Source organism: Mus pahari, chromosome 23 (assembly GCF_900095145.1).
Source record: "Mus pahari chromosome 23, PAHARI_EIJ_v1.1, whole genome shotgun sequence".
NCBI lineage: Eukaryota > Metazoa > Chordata > Mammalia > Rodentia > Muridae > Mus > Mus pahari.
The window spans coordinates 12,017,132-12,023,533 of NC_034612.1; the positions used below are offsets into that span (position 1 = coordinate 12,017,132).

At 55.3% G+C, this 6,402-nt stretch overlaps 1 protein-coding gene across 2 annotated transcripts in view; it reads right to left on the bottom strand.

The window, feature by feature from the left end:
• Cux2 (cut like homeobox 2) overlaps positions 1-4,290 on the bottom strand; it is a 194,098-nt gene extending 189,808 nt beyond the window's left edge. The window contains exon 1 of one of the 2 annotated variants that reach the window (XM_029533666.1): positions 4,179-4,290. The gene's annotated coding sequence lies outside the window, so the exon portion shown is untranslated. Of the gene's footprint in view, positions 1-3,942; positions 3,976-4,178 lie in introns of those variants that run through there. The other variant, XM_029533668.1, reaches the window with a different exon arrangement.
• Positions 4,291-6,402: the final 2,112 nt, after the last annotated feature.

Consider the following 6,402-nt stretch of genomic DNA (forward strand, 5'->3'; position numbering starts at 1 on the left):
CACACACACACACACACACACACACACACACACACACACACACACAGAGCGGGGGAGCTGAGGGGTGGAGGGCAGACTAATTCTGCTCATGTCTAGCATTCCAACAGGGAGCCCATCTTTGGAGAAACAATTTCTGACCAGGTGAGAAACCAGGATGGGGGGGGGGCAAAGAAGGAGTTAATGCCCAGAAACAATGGCTGGGATCCTTAAATACAAGTCCAAGCGCTGCTTCCCATCTTTCTGATGGAAGGGCTCCTGTCCTGAGGGATCAGAAGCCAGGAAGGCAGATGGGATGGCTAACCAGTCAGCTGGACTCACTTGAAAAGCATCCTGGGTTTGGGCTTCACCTTGAGATGTTTCTGGAAGGTTCCTCTGATCCCCATATACCTGCCCCCCCCCAGCACCTCATTTAGTCCCACCACCACCACATGCTGGCCTGTCGTGACACACCAAGCCCTTTCTGCTGCCTCCCGACTCCGACAGACAGCGATTCTAGGCTGTCGGGAAGTTTCCAAAGTTAGGAATCACCAACAAAGCTGATAGCTTATTTACGGCTGTCACGGGTAGAAAGGGGGATTTTGACACATTGTTAAATGATAGCACATTTAGGTGAGTCAAGCTGTCAAGGGCTCTAATGGATGCCTGAGCACTGCGCAGCTGATATGTAAAATTTACCTGCTTCAGAACATCACAAGGTTACAATGTTTTAATTATATCCACGTTCTTTTCTGAACTTTGAGCACCGAACAGTCTTCCTCAAAGCTCCACCTGGCTTCCAGCCATTCCAGAAGTTCCCGTAAGACCCCTTTAACAAGCCCACCCACGGTCAGCTCATCCTGAGGGTCGAGCCGATTCCTCCTTGAGGAATGGCTGGGGTTTCTTCTGTTAGGGGCCACCAGCCCCACCTCTTCCCTCCCCCACAAACACAGCTGGGCAGGAGCACCCCTAATCCCCTCATTCAACCCTGGGTGCCCCAAAAGCTTAGCCCCCTCTTCTTTAGAGGAGAAAGGAAAGATGGTGTGAGGGCCGGGACTCAGAACATCTTTTAAAAAGGGTATGGAGTAGGGGGTAAACGAAAGCAGAAGAGAAAAACCATGAACCCATGAATCCAGTTACTACGATAACACACAGAAAAGCCATAAAATACACCCGCATTAGTGATGTTCACCGTAAAACCATCCTATAACCAAATGAAATATACCAGCATTAACTCAGGACGGGATTTTATTTCCTCTCATTCCTGAGCTGCTACAAGCAGGATGTAGGGAGAAAAATGGGGGAGATGATTGAGGAGTGCCATGGTGGGATACCCAGGTCCCATGGTGGGGTACCCAGGTCATTCCTTCAGGCCCCAATCCCAGGGTTGTCGACTGACTTCCAGCCAGTCAAAGAATCTACTCCTCTTTATGTGCTAGGGGGGCAAAAGAAAAACTAACTGGACAGCTTCCGTGTTTAATATATATATACTTCCAGAGAGCCCAGCTGGCACAAGGTCACCTTCCTTGTCCCAAACGGGGCAGCGTCAGCAGTATGGTCCAGCCTGGGGACACGGGGACACTTTTACTGGCTGGGTCACTTTAAGACTCAGAAATCAAGCTGCAAGAAACCATCCGACCTGAACAACTCAAGATACAAGTCACACGGTCTTCCCAGGTGTGAGGGAGCCCCTAGCTCTGGGCCTGCCCCAGACCCACAGTTCCTACCTGTGTGTCACAATAGGTAGAAGTTTCTTCTATGGAGTAGGAGAAAGGAAGAGATACCAGCGAGCCTGAAGGAGGAGTCACTAAGAAGATGAACCAGAAAGGGTCCCTGGCAAAGGGCTAAGAGACAGATACCCAGAAGATCCTGGGCTTTGCACGCTGTGCCAGGGACCACAGGAGAGGCTGAGGCGGGGGGGGTGGGGCGCGGAGAGTGGGCAGCTGCGCCAGCCTGGGCCTGGCAAGATGCATGCCGTAGCTTCCACAGTCAATCCTCTGAGCTCTGGAACTATGCAGCCTTTTCAAACTCCCTGGAGGAACATCCCCTCCTCTTTATATCGATTCAGATGAGCCCCCCTCCCCGGGAGCCTGTTTGTGCCAGACACACAGCCATTGTCTTAATGAGTTCACAAACACACACACAAAACCTTGTATGTTCCCCATTGGGGGGGGGGGCGGTCTTGGTGTTCCTGGACCCTGTCACCTGGACAGGCCTGTGTCCACCGCCCTCACTCACCACCCTTGCAGCTCAAATCTCCTTTTCCATCTCAGTGTGTTCTAAGACCCTAACAAAAGGCGTGCAGACCACAGGGAGTCAGCTGGAACCAAGACTGGGGTGACCTTCCACAGCTTCACAAAAGCCTCCCCACCAAGATTGGGGGACAGGGAACATCGAGAACCACCACCATCAGCTCTGAAACCAACGCGGGGAGCCGCGCCCAGGCCTCAGCCCCAGGCCAGCCCCTCTCTCTCCCTCTCTCTCTCTCCCACCAAGCCTGCAGCCCAGGCGCTTAGATGAAAAGCGAGTTATCTAATGAGAATCATGTTAACTGGCATTCCGGCCGACTCTGGGCAAATACGGGGCCCGCTGTAAAGCTCACCGTGGCAATTCTCTCCAGGAGAATAACAATAGCACCCGGGTAAGAGCCTCTGCCAGCCCGGCTGCTTGCTCCCCTCTAGTCTGCCGCGTTCTTGTCATTCCTTATGTTACAGAACATCAATCATAAATAAAGACGCTGTCCCCCAGCCTGCCCGGGTCTCATTTACAAACATTAGCAGGGAATACGATTACCATTGGCCTTCGTGCCAGGCCCAATGTGGCTACCCAACTCTCTCTCTCTCTCTCTCTCTCTCTCTCTCTCTCTCTCTCTGCCTCCTCCCGGCTCCTGCTCCCCACCTCCAAAGCCACTTTAGCATCCTTTTAACCGGCTAGCATAACACACAGCCCTGCCCATCTTAGCCGGCCACCAAACTGTAACCTCAACTCGGGCGCGGACCAGGAATTGCATAGCTCCTGCAGTTATTAACTGCATGCCTGAGTGCCCCGATTTTCTCTCCGGCTCGATGGCTTTGAGGGAGGAGGGGAGCAAGGAGTGGGGACAGAGAAGAGGGGGGCTGGAGCCACTTATCAGAAGCAACTTAACGAGATCTGCGGACAGATTAAAAAGGGAAAGTGGGTCCCTTATTTATTTATTTATTTATTTAATCTCCAGACGTGCTGTCACGAATTCTGAGAATGTCACTGGCCAAGCAAAATGCTCTCAGAGCGCGGTCATCCACAAGGCTTCCCCGCCCCTAGCCGTCGCCGCACCTGCCGCGACTCTGCTCGACTGCAGGATGCGGGGAGCCTCTGCGGGCGTAATGAGCACCCGAGTGTGTCTCCAATTGGGGTACTGTAACACCGCATCCCTCCCCACCCCTCGCCCATCCCAGGGCCTCAGAAAGACGGCAGCAAACATCCCAACCTGGAGGCACCTGGAGCCCGCGCATCAGGAACATGGAAAAAGTGCTGGGGCTGCCAAGAGTGTCGCCCCGGAGAAGGAGAGGGGAGCGACGGGGACCAGGGCAGAGAGAGCAGGGTGCGAGAGCAAGCGAGGTAGAACCGGCAGCTCCGGGGCGCGGGTGCAAAAGTTCCCAGGGGCTGCAGCCCGCGCACCTGCTCCGCCCCGCGGCAGGTGCGCAAAGTTGCGCGCGCTCGGGCCTGGGGCTCCAGGGCCGTGGGACTGGGATGGAGGGGAAGGGGCGGGGAGGGAGGAGCGGACAGAGAAGGGGACTATCAAGATGATGGGGAGCAAGCGGGAGGAGGGGAAGCAAGGGAAGAAAAGCAAGACCGGAGAGGGGAGGCGGGAGGGGGGGTCAAGACAGAGGTGGGAAGGAGGGAGGCAGAAAGCAGGCGGAGGGAGGGAAAGCAGGCGGAGGGGGGGTAGCAAACCGAGAGAGGGGAAAACAAGACGCAGAGACTAACCCTCAGGGATCGGCCCGGAAGGAGCACCGAGAGTCCTGGCTGCAGCAGCCGGCGGTGGAGGAGGCGGCGGCGGCAGCGGCAGCGGCGGCTGGATGGCTGCGCAGCCGCGTCCCGCTCCCCCGCGTTGCCCGCGCGCTCTCCGTGCTCCCCACGCTCCTCCCGCTCCCCGCGCTCCTCCCGCCTCGGCGGCTCCCGCGTCCCGGCGGCCGCGAACAAAGGCGGGCCGGTCTGCTCACCTGCAGCCGCCGCCAGTCCAGGCGCCGTCTTGCGCGCGGTCCCCTGGTCGCCCGTACAGCCCTGGCCGGCCTCGGCCCCCGGGCCCCCCGCGGTCCCCCCTCGGCCGCCATCTTGGGGGCGGGCGCGCGGCCGGGGATGCGGCTGCCGCCAACACCCGGGCTGGACCCCGGGAGCGCGGCCCGGCTCTGCGCGCACGCCGCACGCACTTGACTTTGGCTCCTTGCAAACTTATCGACAGCGCCGCGCGCGCGGATCGATGCGGAGGGGGGGATCGGGGAGGGGGGCGCGGCGGGCGCGCGGAGGGGCCGCGGGCGACGGGGACCGTAAAGAACAAAAGTGAGCGCTCTGCGGGGCGTGCGGCCGCTCTCCGCGCGTGGAGCACGGAGCACACACGCGCGACCCTCCCGCTCAGGTCCAACCCCCCCCTCCCCGCGCGCGATGCGCTCCCTGCGCTGCGGGTGACCGCCGCGAGGGGGCGCCCCGGGGCCGTGGGAAAGTCTCCGGGCGCCCAGCAAGGTGCTGTACAGCGCCAGAGGAAGTCCTGTTGGGGGACCAAAGACCCTGTGTGTCTATGCTTTGAGTCTTTACAGTAGGGCTCTGATCGCTATTCTTTAGTGGGCGTAACGCACCCCACAACTTTCCAACGCAAGTCCCTGGCGTGGAGTGAACGTTGCTTAGAGAAACCTTGCTGGAAGCCTTTCCCCAGTAGCTGCTTGGATCAGTTGAGGTTCGCCAGGCCTGCTGTGGCAGCTCAGGACCTCTAACATCACTATGGGGGGCTGGGGGACGGTCATGTTATCATTACCATACCCAACCCACATGGGGACCCCCAGCCCTTTGAACTTAGCGTTGCCGCATTCTCCTGGATCTTTAACCCAGGGCGTGGAGGTCCCGGCCTTTGCAATTCCTCAGACCCTGGACCAAAAGGGGGCGTATTTCACATATCCCTCTTCTTTTCTGTCTATGAGGCCTCCCAACTTGTTATCCTAAAGAAGGGACTCAGAAACCCATCATACCTCGGTACACCAACCCCCTAAAAAAAACCTTGGACCCTGAAGTCACCCTTCTTGCCTGTCCACCTCCCCACCCCACCCCCCATTGCACATCACCCCTCCACACACTTCCCTTCCAAAAGAAGAGGCCTAGTCCCCCCTCATCTCTTGTCAAAAGACGAGCTTTTATGGACGGCCAACCGAAATTATATTCTCTTTTTATGGCTGAGCTTGGACTTCTGACATCACTCTCGGTCTGGGACAATAGATCAATACCGTGGGTTATAAAAAAGATGAAGTTTAGAAGAGTTGTAAAGGAGAGAGAATCATGATGGATATTTTTGATGATTTTCCAATATTTGCGTCTCCCAGCACGTGCTTCAAGGCAATTAAAGTTTTTAATGTAATGTAAATAACTGTTCCTTAAACGCTTCAGGGGAAGGTGTGAGCGCTCCGAGCCATCCGTCCGAGCTGTTTAAAACCCCGCAGTGTGATTTAAAGTAGGATACAGTATTTCTCTTGCTGTCCTCATACATTTCCCCCCCCCCCGTGACGTCTGTGCAAATACATTAACGCAGGAGCTGAAAAGGCCCCTCAGACCAAAAGTAGAGCTTTTTCCAGGGAGGAAACGAATCAGTCCGAGTTAGCAATTCCGAGTGGCCCATTTCCCTGCCAGATTAAATTGCACGTGACATGTGGTTTTATTTCCTCTCTCCATAACTCTGCCTTCAAATTACGGCTCTCATTCCGCAAAATGAATTTAGGCAAATTTCATAACTAATGCGTTGCGATTTTTTAAAAAAATGACTACATTTTCTTCTTGAATCTCTGTACGGCTTGCAGCCCCCATGTCTTTGAGTCTGCTCTTTAAAAAAAAAAATACTGTAATAAAGAATTTTAGAGAGAGAGAGAGAGAAAGAACCTAGCGATTGTAAGACCTTTTCCAAACACGTTTAACAAACAGAGCTTCAACATATTTTAACATATGTCTGACTGCCTCTGTGGGACACACTGCTGGGGTGTGACTTTTGGGATGCTGTATCGAGAAGGACTTGTGCCTGTCTGGTATTCCTGCCCAAAGTGCAGAGTCTAAATTTAATTGTGAAGAAATATCAGAGGATCCCAAATGGAGGGGGCAGTGGCAGGGACATGGGGGGGGGGAAGGAATCTCCAAAATAAATGGGTTGCTCTCTCTCTCTCTCTCTCTCTCTCTATATATATATATATATAT